The following is a 13,810-nucleotide window of genomic DNA, read 5'->3' as shown; positions in this document are numbered from 1 at the left end:
CTTCATGATAATCACACTTGGGAACTCATCAAGAGACCTGTTAGAGCCAAGTTAGTCAACTGTAAGTAAATTTTCAAAGTTAAGGTAGGAATCGAATAAGTGATGTTGAAGAGATACAAGGCAAAATTGGTCTTAAAGGGTTTCACTTAGAAAGAAGGTGTCGACTTTAATGATGTGTTCTCTCCTATTGTGAAGCAAATGTCCATTCGAATGTTACTTGCCATGGTGGCACAGTTCGACCTTGTATATGTTTAAATAGATTTATGATATATGTTTATTGATGTTGTTATTGTTGTTGTTAAGACCCTAAACCCTAGAGGTTTAATCTTGTTGTTGTTGTTTAAACATATTTATGTTATAGGTTTATTGATGTTGTTGTTATTGTTGTTAAGACTCGTTGTTAAGACCATTAAACCCTAGAGGTTTAATCTTGTTGTTGTTTAAACAAATTTATGTTATAGGTTTACTGATGATGTTGTTGTAGTTTTGTTGAGAGTTTTTTTTAGTTGTTGTTTAATGCAAGTTGTTGTTTTTGAGTTGTTAATGGTATTGTTGTTGTTGTTTAGTTGTTATACTATCCAAAGTTATGAAAATTTACATGTTGTAGTTTAGTTGTTGTTATTAAGATTGATATTGATATTGAGATTATGTTTTTTGTTATTCTTTGTGTAACTCTCATCGTGTTCCGTCAAGTTGAGTTTATTACATATAATGTAGATTGTTTATTTCACTAACCCCTCTTTGAATATATAACATATTAAATTGATATTGGAAATAATCATATAAAAAATTATGTTGTATCTAAAACTTATCTTACTCTAATTAATTATTTTCTAGCATTATGCAATTCATCATTTATCTGATGTTTTTTTATCATTAAAATATCCCCAATACTTCTAGTTTTTGTTCAACTTTCTTCTATATTTGTTCATTTTCCAAAGTATCAAATTTTAAGCTTTCAAGATTTAATTAGTAGAAAGGGGAGAGTTAAATAAAGAACTTGAAACATTGAAGATATTTTAACCATAAAAGAGTGTGAGATGAATGATGAGTTGGTTACAGGATGCTAGAAAATAATTGATTAGTGTAAGTTGTTCTTCAAATATAACACAATATTTCATATAATTATTTTCCTAACCAATTTTGAGAAGTTATATTTTCAGTTAGGTTTTAGTGATATAAGCAACCCACATTATATTTAATAAACTCAATCGTATTTTACCCATCGGTTGAATGTCAAAACCAAGGTGAAATGTGTTATACACGTCGGTGAAATGGAAAAACTGAGGGGAAAGGTGTTTTAGCCATTTAAGAATTCCAAAAGGGATCTCCTTGGGAATCGAACCTATAACCTTTATACATTACTCGTCAATTGTGTTAAAACCAATAGGTAAAGTGGCACACTTTTCATGACACCATTTGTTACCTCGCATGTGAAACCAAGGTATGACCTCTTTTTCAACCGAGATAAAATGCATTTTTCATTGAAGTGAATTTCTAATTATTGATGTTTTATCAAAGAACCTACATGAGGTATGTCATTTGGAAAACCCTTATGTCCTAAATCATAAGGAAAAATACCCACACATATTGTAAATGAAAGCAATGATGTTTATAGACAAAAGCAGAAATAGGTGTATAAACATAAAAGATAAGCAATTGAATTAATAAAAAAAACAAGTAAAGTAATACTTGTATAAAACTTGAATATTCCTCTAACGAATACTTTTACAAGACTTGACAGTATAAAAACTGTAAAAAAAAGAAAACTATAAACTAATTTAAAAGTGCAGAATGTAAAAGGGGTGTGTGTGTGTATGTGTGTGTGTGTGTGTGTGTGTGTGTGTGTGTGTGTGTGTGTGTGTGTGTGTGTGTGTGTGTGTGTGTGTGAGAGAGAGAGAGAGAGAGAGAGAGAGAGAGAGAGAGGGAGAGAGAGAGAGAGGGAGAGAGGGAGAGAAATAAAGTTTAATTTGAGCATTCCAAGGTATTATATATGCTTAGGTACATTAAGAGAGACTTATGTTGGAACAAAATTGTTCATGTCCCTTAAGTTTTGATGATAACAAAGTACTTAAAGAACAATAGGGTATACTAACATATGTTCAAGTGTTCAGGGTTATGAGCTAAAATTTAACATGGTTCTAACTCTGAAAGAGCATATGAAGAGAAGCTAAAGACTCAGATTCTGAAGGTTTAGAATCCGATGACTCAGACTCTGAAGACCAATTCAAGGAAACACAACCTCTAAATATAGCTCAGACTATGAAGTAAATCTACTTTGTCAAACCTAGATTTTGAAGAATTTTGATTAGGGCTTTGTAGTGCAGGGCTCAAGAAGAGTTGACTTGTCTCATTATGTCTACTCCATCAACTCAGTAGATACCTAGTTTCTAAAAGGTATTTTGGATAAAGTTGTTACAAAAAGAAATAACTTTTTGTATAACAACTTCCAACATATCTTTTGGAAAAACTTCTCAGAAAAGACCTCTTGTGCAATTTATCCTCCAACGTCTCTTTTTACCTCTATAAAAGGAGATCAATATTTGAAGGAAGCTAACAACATATTACACAACAACTTTGAGCTTACGTGAACATAGTTGTTTCTTTGCACAAGTCCTTAAGATTTATTATCTTTGTATATCATAAAAGTCTTAAGTATTAAGAGTCTTTGCATGTTTTGTATCACTTTTGAACCTCAGATTATATCTCAAGTGTAGTTGTTATTTATTCTTCTAAACTGGTTGTTTAGATTCTAGGAAGACTCTTGCTAGTGTGCTTAAGTAGTTGAAGTCTCTTGCCTGTGTGCTTGAGCAGAAGTCTCTTTCTAGTATGATTGAGCAGTTGAAGTCTCTTGCATGCTTGCTTGAGCAAGTTGTAATTTGTTTGATTTTAGTGAAAATCTTTTCTAGTACAAGAGGATTAGACTACTCCTAGTTTGTAGGAGGAACCAGGATAACTATATATGTCATCCTTTATTTCTGTTTTACTTCTGAATCTTGATATTTCACTGCTATCTCTAATATCAGATTCTGAACTTATTCAAATTCTGAAGTCAGTTTTCATATTATAAATACACAACTCAACCCCCTTCTTGTGTATTTTTCTCACCTTCAACTTAAGTTCACATTGGTCACCTTTAACCATGAAGAAAACATCTAAGAAGTACAAGGGTTTCAAACCAAAAATCTTATAAAATGAAAATTGATAACACGAAATTATATCGCTTTTTAAGACTTAATTCAATTAAATTATTTTATCATTTACGCTAATTTATCCCATTTCATCAGATATTATGCAGTATTTCTTTTCTATTTACATCAGGTACCCATTTTGAAGCAAAAGTGAAAAAGGGAAGAAAAGGAGGTGTAAAAAGCAACAAAAAGGAGAGAAAAGGAACCAAAGGCCAAAGCCCAGCCCAAAGCGCACAAGTCACCAATGCTGTGCCTGTGACGGACGTCACAGGACGCGTGACGAGCGTCACGCGAAGTAGCCTTGTGACGGACGTCACACATGGTGTGACGAACGTCACACCAGTCCTCTATATTTTTGGCGCAAGGAACTCAACTGACCACGTTGAAGCCCACTTCCACGCACGCTTAACCCTCGGAAGCCTACTACCATGCACGCGGAAACCCTTGAAAAGTGGTTACACCAGCAGCTTATAAATAGCAGCTAATTGGGAACTTCCAAAGAAAAGTTTTTGCACGCTCAGTTTTGCGGAAGCTCTGCCAAATTTACTTTTCACGCCTTTGCCTATTTTTCTTCCTTTCCAGCATCGTCCACTTTATTTATTTTATTTTGCAAGCTTTATTTTCTTTTTCCCTTGCAATTTATTTTTCCCCCGTTCTTAGCTTTTAGATATTTTTCGCGTAGTAGTTTCTACACCGGAAACTACTGTGCAACTTTATACCGGATTTAACCTTACGTTATATTCCAGTTTTATTTCCTTGTTTTATTTTACTGTTTAATTGAAGAATCCAAGAACAAATCCTACCGGCTTGTGGTGGAGTGTTCAAGACCATTGTATTACGCATTCAGGTTCTTTAATCGTTATTTAATTTTTAATGTTTTATTCTATTGTTTATTTACATTGCATGCCTGGAATGAGTCTGTTTATGCATGATATAGATTCTTATTTATTTAGCATGTCTGGCTAATTTGCCCAGGTATCGGTATGTAAAGTAAGCAGAAAGAGGGGTCAAGACTAAGTCGGTCTATTCAAACTTAAAATTAGAATCAATCTTTTTATGGTCTTAACTTACAGGTTTAATAACAAGATTTTTTACAAAAGTAAAAGACATAAAGAAGTTGAAACCAACAGAGCGAGAGTTTGAGGTTTTAACTGGACAGTGTAAGTTAGTCATTAAGTCTATCTCAGGGCGAGAGCAAGTTTTAGAATTAATTAAATTCTGACCTTTTTCAAAAAGTATTTTTAAAGATTGAATGTGAGGACGAGAGTTAAGCATTTAGATTTAATTGTATAACCTAAGTCAACAGAGCGAAAGTTTGAGATAAGGGTGTTTAAAACGGTCAGTATTTTCTTAAAAAGAGTTTCTGCAACTTTATTGTTTTCAAAATATGATTTTTGACTTAATTATAAGTGACAGCTACATTAATCTAAGATCATGGTTTCTTCAACAGAGCGAGAGTTTGAGATAAAACCTTTAACCAATAAAGTTAATCGAAACGATTTATTTTAAAACCGAGAGACCGACAAGGAATTGATTCCCTAGTTTTGACGAACTACATACCGATATCCGTTTTATTGATATTTAATCTAGATATTAGTTTAGTTTTTAGTTTTTCCCCAGACAATCAAACATTTTCACCTTAGATTTACGTAGTAACTTTAGATAACGGTGCATCGATTCATAAGTCCCTGTGGGATCGATATCTTTTAAAACTACGCGATAGAACTGTGCACTTGCAGTTTGTATCCCATTCTCGACTCACACAGTCGAGCGATCAAGTTTTTGGCGCCGTTGCCGAGGACTTTTATTTAATCGATATCGTAACTCTTCTGTTACGCTGTAGAGACTAAGGCAAATTTTTTCTCTATCACTATGTATCACCCAAACTTTCTCTACGATTATCACTCCCAGTATTTTGAGGAATCGCAAGATTCCTATAAATCCAACCTGGAAATATTAATGGAGGATTTCATTGAGACGCAAACTCACTTAAGGATGGAATCTATGATGGAACGCTTTGTGGCTACACAAACTCTTCAGAATGAAGAATTTAGGAAACAAAGTCTCTATACCAATGAAACCCTTACGCAACTGAACAATGTGGTCGAGTCCCTCGTCACTCACAACGAGACATTGGAGACTCAAATCTTCCTACTTGCGCAGACACCTCTAGGACCTTTCCCTGAGAAACATGCGGACATGGTAACAACCACCAGTGAGAGATTTATCGAAAATCCTAAGGATAGTGACAATGAGGAGGGTTCAGGTGAGAAAAAAGTAGAGATTGAGAAAGTTCCACAAACACCACCCGAAAGGGAGGTTGTCAAAAAGGTAGAGAAGGAAGAGCTATGTGTTGTCCCTTCTCCCTATAAATCACCAATTCCTTTCCCGCGAAGGTCTGTGGAAGTTAAGGTAGACCCCAAATCCGAAAGAAATGAGGAGCTATCAGAAAATATCCACACCAATGCACCTTTATTTGCCACCCTGACCAAGAAGAGAAAATTTGAAGCCCATGAAATTAGGGAACTAATTAGTATAAAAAGGGGCAAACCAGACTTTGAGGTGGTGTTTTCAAAAATTGAACCTAAACCTGAAAAGCTAGCTCCCAGAATAGAGCCAGAACCACCACCACAAGTTCAGGAGGATAAACTACCTCGCAGAAGAAAAAGAAGAAAAAGTGACGGATATGAGAGATGGATTGATAAGTGGCCATGGAAATCAAGGATAATTAAAAGTTTGACCGAGGATTCATCCTCGAAAGAACCACCATGAGTACTTACACTCCTGAGTCGTCGAGCTTGCGACATTTAAACAAAGCGCTTAGTAGGAGACAACCCACAAATTAATTTGCTATTTTATTATTCTATTATTATTATCATTTCTCTATTTTTCTCTTAAATATTCTTTTAATTTCTATTTAGTATTCATTATTGATTTATTCAAAAAGAAAAAAAATATATCTATATATAATAATAATAATTCTTTTCTTCTTTCGGCATTTGGCCAAATCCTGACTTAAACTCATGTTTCTTTTCTCTAGTTAACACTAGACTTCATGGGACATTTTGACCGTATGGGTATCAAGTTCAGAGGAATGGCTCAGAAACGAAGGTTTGAAGAACTAGCCGCTAGAGAGATGCTGCCTAGTTTATATGCTGATGATTGGGCTATGACTGCCCTTGGACTGAGACAGAGTGTCCTATTTTTGCTGAATCAGATAGGATGGGAGACCTCCCCTATCCTGAGACATTTCACCACCTACCGGAGACTCACACTAGAATTCCTTAGTTCATTAATCTATCTACCTAGCCATGGAAAAGGAATTACCAAAGGTTTTATCCAGTTCAGAATGTTCAATATGGAGTACCAATTTAATATTAGAGACTTCACCAACCTTTTGGGTTTTCCTACCTCCTTTGATACATTCACTATAAGCCAGGAAGAACTTTTTGAGTATAGAGAGCTTGAACACTTTTGGGGTAAGCTGACTGGAAATGATGAGCCCGAAGAACATGAGTTTCTCTCTGGAAACATACATAACCCGACTTTTCGCTATTTCCATAAGATCCTGACCCACACTTTATTTGGGAAGAAGCCAAATAGTACTTCAGTTTCACGTGATGAACTCTTCATCATATTTTGTGCTTCCCAGAACCGTCCAGTAAACGGTGCTACTTTTATGTTAGCTAATTTGGACCACCTTATCCAGGATGAGCGAGCACCCATTAGAATAGGCGGCCTGATAACTATGATAGGTAATGCTATTGGATTACGTCAGCCTATGCTTGACCTGAACCCTTTTTGTGGCATTACCACTATGAGTATACCTTTCCTCTTCAACACTATGTTTATAGCAAACATAGGGTCTGATGAGTTTGAGCTTGTTATTGATAACCAGGTTCTCTGCCTATTCACCATGCCCGATCCTAGGACTAGTGTTCATAACCAAAGGAACTGGCTCTATAACCTGAATGAAACCCCAACTCCTGCTGGATCCACTGAATCCATCCAGGATTATGAGATTTGTGATGACTATGAGCACTATGTTGACCATATCTCTCTTGCTGAATCTGACCCTCAGACTCCATCCGGTTACCATGATATTGATCCTCCTCCTCAGCCTGTCCTGACCGAAGAATCAGCCATGCCTGATCTCCGGCATCATATGCCAGGAACAGATATTAAAACCGTCATTGAAGCCTTGATGTCAGAACAAAACGCCCTCAGGGAAGATTTCCACAGCTTGAGACTTGCAGTCCTAGAACACATGAGCAGCACGGCAAGTCAGTTACGTATGTTACGGCATCATGTTAACTCTTTTACTCCTCCGGCCAGAGATCCGAAGATAGATGGAATTTAGTTATTTTTCTTTCTTAGTTATTTAGTTTTAGGCTAGATTTTTCATTAATGTTATTTGAATTCATGTTCGCATTTATTTTTTTTTCATTTCATTGTTTTCCCTTCATGTATTACATTATGTCAATTTTATTAAAGCTTTTATTTTATGCAATGGCTATGTTCTCTACTGTTACTTAGAATGAATTATTATTATGTGAAGTAGAATAGCATGCAATACAAATTAATTAGCTAAATTAATTAGAACAATCTAAAAACCAAATAAAACAAAAACAAAATAATCAAAATATATTCATCTCCTAATTAAGTCTGTGTAGCGCTACTGAAGAAGCCTTGCCAAAAGAACTGTGTGACGAGCGTCACACAATCCATGACGAACGGCACGCAACACTCTTGTTACGAGCGTCACACCCTTGTGACGAGCGTAACGCCTCTCAGACATGTGAACGTTAGGGAGCCGTTGGAGACGAACGTTACACCCCTACCTTTTTACATTCCCCATTCATTTTTCATTTACCACATTTAATTACTTTTCAACCACTCTTTCTTTTCACCTCCCACATTTTTCTCCTATAAATACCCTCCAAACCTCCTTCTTTCACCACAAACAATTCTCTCATATCAAATATACACTTCTTTTCCTTTTCCAAATCATCCCTTCAAAAATTCATTACAATGGCGGGAAATCAAAATTTCGGAAATATCATCTTCCGATCCGGAGATGACAACTATCAGCAAGAGCAATTCGAGCGTTTCCAACAGCGAGGCGTCGCTCCCACCAGGTACCCCGATTTAACTTGTTTGCAACAATTAGGCTTACTCCAAGGTATCGAGTGGATGCTCCGTAAAGCCGATTTAACCTTCCTTTGCACCCATAACCAACCCACCTATCCTTCCCTAACCTTAGAATTCCTAAGTTCTTACGACTACACCACTCCCGCCGGTGAAGGTGAATTTCTAACCGGTACAGCAACCTTCCGTATGTTTAACACCGAGTACTCTCTAACCCAACGCCAATTGAGTGCCATGCTACAATTTCCCACAGAAGGTCTGCTGCATGCCAGAATCCCTCCAACCTCAAACTGGAACACAGTTCTAGTTTTCGATCTTTTTAAGAAAATTTCCGGTATAAATACCTACAACTGGGAAGAACTCCTTCTCTCCCACATCCATAACCCCACCATCCGTTATTTTCTCCGTATCCTGCAAAACACACTTTTTGGAAGACCAAACAACAGTAAGGTCAACTCGAAGGAGTTATTTTTCCTCCAGTGCGTTTTCGAACCGGATACTAAGGTAAACGCCGCCTCTTTTCTCTTTCATCATATCCGCACCTTATGTGCTAGAGGCCGGCAACCCTTTATAATTGGTGGATTAATAACCTCCATAGCACTTGGCCTAAACCTAGGGGATAAACTCCAAACTTTAGAATCCCTACCTCCCCTGTCTATGGATATCAGCTATTGCCGCTCCAGCCGCCTGATTAAAAACAGAGTAGGCGGAGGCTATTATCTTATGGTGAACAACCAAGCAGTCCCGAGTGTTGTGCTACCCAATACCACCATAACTGATGTCACAAACCCCGACCGCCACCTCTACGATCTTAGCGCTCCTGAAACCACCGAGCCTTCACAAACAAACCAGCAAACAGATGAGTTTGAAGAAATGGAACAAGGTGATCATCCGCCAACACAACAATCAGTCCCGCTAAACCCTTCCAGTAACGCAGCCGGCCCATCCTCCCAACGTCGTCGACGACGAAGGCCTGCGACCAACGATGACATTATGGATGCTATCGATGGAATGCAGGCACAGAATACAGAGATGATGCAGATGATGCGTCAAATGCAACAGCAACAGGATGCTCGGAATGCCATAACCGACCAGCGGTTTACTGAGTTGTTTAGCAGATTCGACAGCTTAGACATACGTCAAAGATCACCAGGACCAAGAACCAGAGGTGGAAGACAGCCTTAATTGTATTTTTCTTTTCATCTCCATTTTGTATTTCTTTCCCTTAAAACATCGAGGACAATGTTTAGTTCAAGTATGGGGGGGAAATTATTCTTTCCATTCTCATCTTTGTTTCAAGTTTGTACTCTCCCTTTTCATCGTTATTTCCCTATAAAAAAATAAAAATAAAAATAAAATAAAAAAAAAAAAACAAAATATATTTTTTTAAGTCCTGAATGTGAAAAAGTTTCTATTATCTATTTCCCTCAACTTTCTTGAGCCATAACAAAAATTTTAACACACCCAATAAGTATAAAGGTTGCTTACTTTATAAAATTTGAGTAAAATCAAAACAAAATCATTACCATAACAACGCTCGGAGAACCTCAATATGTTAGATCAGGATAAGTACCTATTATACCGATTCCTTGAACTTTTAGTTCTATGGCAACCCCAAGTAGTTTATACAGAAGTCAGCACCATCTTAATAGCAAACTACGTGGAGAGCCGATGAATATAAGTGAATGATCCCCAAAGTAACCTAAGATAATTAAATTAGGTGATCCTTACCAGATCATTTAATCTAAAGGTTGCAGATCATGTAAAAGCACAATATGAAAGATCCATTATGAGTTGGTTCAGTAGGAATCTGGTACTGAACTTGGTAGGGCGGACTACGGTTCGATCCCCCGCAATTTGCAATGGGCTGAATAATGAAGTTATCCGACTTATGTACCAGAACTTCTAGCTAAAAGCGGATCATAGTCACTAACCGGTTACTCCACTATGTGCGCGAAAGGATAAAGGGCTTAATGTGATTTCGCTAGAATGAAAGCGGGTGAAATAAGACAAAAGGAACCAGGATATCTATCACAAGGTATTTAAACTGATTGGCATAAGGTAGGGTTATCTAAGTTGTAACGGTAGTTGTTGATGTCAAGATTAAACTCAAGTCCTCCTAAACAAAAATCCATTGGCAACCTAGTACGAATTGATGTGTGCTTTAAAATTTCATCCGGCTAAAACTTTTAACAAGTTCTATACTGAATTTTGCTTGAGGACAAGCAAAGATTTAAGTATGGGGGAGTTTGATAACACGAAATTATATCGCTTTTTAAGACTTAATTCAATTAAATTATTTTATCATTTACGCTAATTTATCCCATTTCATCAGATATTATGCAGTATTTCTTTTCTATTTACATCAGGTACCCATTTTGAAGCAAAAGTGAAAAAGGGAAGAAAAGGAGGTGTAAAAAGCAACAAAAAGGAGAGAAAAGGAACCAAAGGCCAAAGCCCAGCCCAAAGCGCACAAGTCACCAATGCTGTGCCTGTGACGGACGTCACAGGACGCGTGACGAGCGTCACGCGAAGTAGCCTTGTGACGGACGTCACACATGGTGTGACGAACGTCACACCAGTCCTCTATATTTTTGGCGCAAGGAACTCAACTGACCACGTTGAAGCCCACTTCCACGCACGCTTAACCCTCGGAAGCCTACTACCATGCACGCGGAAACCCTTGAAAAGTGGTTACACCAGCAGCTTATAAATAGCAGCTAATTGGGAACTTCCAAAGAAAAGTTTTTGCACGCTCAGTTTTGCGGAAGCTCTGCCAAATTTACTTTTCACGCCTTTGCCTATTTTTCTTCCTTTCCAGCATCGTCCACTTTATTTATTTTATTTTGCAAGCTTTATTTTCTTTTTCCCTTGCAATTTATTTTTCCCCCGTTCTTAGCTTTTAGATATTTTTCGCGTAGTAGTTTCTACACCGGAAACTACTGTGCAACTTTATACCGGATTTAACCTTACGTTATATTCCAGTTTTATTTCCTTGTTTTATTTTACTGTTTAATTGAAGAATCCAAGAACAAATCCTACCGGCTTGTGGTGGAGTGTTCAAGACCATTGTATTACGCATTCAGGTTCTTTAATCGTTATTTAATTTTTAATGTTTTATTCTATTGTTTATTTACATTGCATGCCTGGAATGAGTCTGTTTATGCATGATATAGATTCTTATTTATTTAGCATGTCTGGCTAATTTGCCCAGGTATCGGTATGTAAAGTAAGCAGAAAGAGGGGTCAAGACTAAGTCGGTCTATTCAAACTTAAAATTAGAATCAATCTTTTTATGGTCTTAACTTACAGGTTTAATAACAAGATTTTTTACAAAAGTAAAAGACATAAAGAAGTTGAAACCAACAGAGCGAGAGTTTGAGGTTTTAACTGGACAGTGTAAGTTAGTCATTAAGTCTATCTCAGGGCGAGAGCAAGTTTTAGAATTAATTAAATTCTGACCTTTTTCAAAAAGTATTTTTAAAGATTGAATGTGAGGACGAGAGTTAAGCATTTAGATTTAATTGTATAACCTAAGTCAACAGAGCGAAAGTTTGAGATAAGGGTGTTTAAAACGGTCAGTATTTTCTTAAAAAGAGTTTCTGCAACTTTATTGTTTTCAAAATATGATTTTTGACTTAATTATAAGTGACAGCTACATTAATCTAAGATCATGGTTTCTTCAACAGAGCGAGAGTTTGAGATAAAACCTTTAACCAATAAAGTTAATCGAAACGATTTATTTTAAAACCGAGAGACCGACAAGGAATTGATTCCCTAGTTTTGACGAACTACATACCGATATCCGTTTTATTGATATTTAATCTAGATATTAGTTTAGTTTTTAGTTTTTCCCCAGACAATCAAACATTTTCACCTTAGATTTACGTAGTAACTTTAGATAACGGTGCATCGATTCATAAGTCCCTGTGGGATCGATATCTTTTAAAACTACGCGATAGAACTGTGCACTTGCAGTTTGTATCCCATTCTCGACTCACACAGTCGAGCGATCAAAAATCCAAAAGATTTACTAGGAATATCGTGCATGTAACAAGAATTATAGATTGGTCGTAATAATTATTACGTGAGTAATTTTTATTAGTCTATGACTGTAATATGGACTTGTTTTCACAAGAAGATGAGTCTTTTTGCTAAATAAAAATTATAGTCATAATAATAGTTACATCTTGGCCTTAATATGAATTGTCATGAGCTATTTTCTTTATGCTTTCGGCTTTGATTCTGATGGCTTTTCCTGAAATATCAAACAAACAAACAAATCAAAGCAAACAATATGAAAAAAAAGTAAATAAAATTGTGAGAAGCATACATGAAAATTAACACAAAACACGACTAAAAATAAACTTATCAAATTCTCATATACTTAAACCAATTTTTGGTCCTCAAGAAATTTAACTAACATATAAAGAATTAGGACAGAGCAAACTTTTTAGAGAAACTTGAATATGCACGCACGGATACTTGCTCAAAATCTATAATATAAATTTTTTCATTATTTATTATTTGTTTTAATTTTATGTCTCCCTAAGTTCATGTGTAGTACTCATAATATCAAATTATTGTAATTATTTTCTTATTAATGAACTTGTTTGATTTTTAAGATTTGACATTTATATAACTCTTTTACTCTACTATTGTTAAATAAAAGTTTTATTATGGAATAGATTGCATATGTATCGACGAAAATTCAAAATGACTAAGGGATTGATAGCATATAAAGATCGAAGTTTAGCTCAAATTTTGCTCAACTTCCAAATGCCTGAACGAGTAACGTTTGAGCCATATATTCATTGTTTAATAATTATTTTAATATGAGAGTATCCATACAATAAAATTTTCTAGAACTTGCACTTTTATCTATAGTTAATTGTTACGTTTTTTTGGGGTACCTAGACCCCCTTAGGACTACCCACATCGTATTGTGACTATATATCCATTGCTAGCCTCGTCGGGCCTTGCCCATTTCTTTGTGTTAGAACCCAAATTATACGTTATTGGCCTAAATACTTGAGATTGCCTTTATCTTATTGGAGTTCGGTAGTAATGAGAAAAATAACCAAAGTAAAACTATAAGTTTAGTGTGCTCATGGAATAACAACATTTTAAGTTTGGATTGATCATCTTAAAATAAATTCTAATGAAGAGACAATATTGTTATATTTGTAAAAGACCTTGCCTAGGGTGATATCCTTATAATGCCTTAGAGGAGGCGACAATAAAGTGTCACCTAAAGGGAGGTATCACCTCGCCTCGTGGTCTCCTAGCACCCTACGTGGGGAGTGTGAGATAAGACTCCTCTTGGGCAGGGAGAAACTCAAAATCATTAACTGGCTTGCAACTTCCTTGGAAACCTGGATTCAATTGTCTACCATTGATTGAGGTGGCAGTGACCCTTTATAAGAAAAACCTAGGCCCTAGAGGCCTCTATAAATATATCTTTCCTCAAG

Source organism: Lathyrus oleraceus, chromosome 1 (genome assembly GCF_024323335.1).
Source record: "Lathyrus oleraceus cultivar Zhongwan6 chromosome 1, CAAS_Psat_ZW6_1.0, whole genome shotgun sequence".
NCBI classification, from domain to species: domain Eukaryota; kingdom Viridiplantae; phylum Streptophyta; class Magnoliopsida; order Fabales; family Fabaceae; genus Lathyrus; species Lathyrus oleraceus.
The sequence above is the reverse complement of the archived record's forward strand: the minus strand, read 5'-3'. Positions refer to the sequence as shown.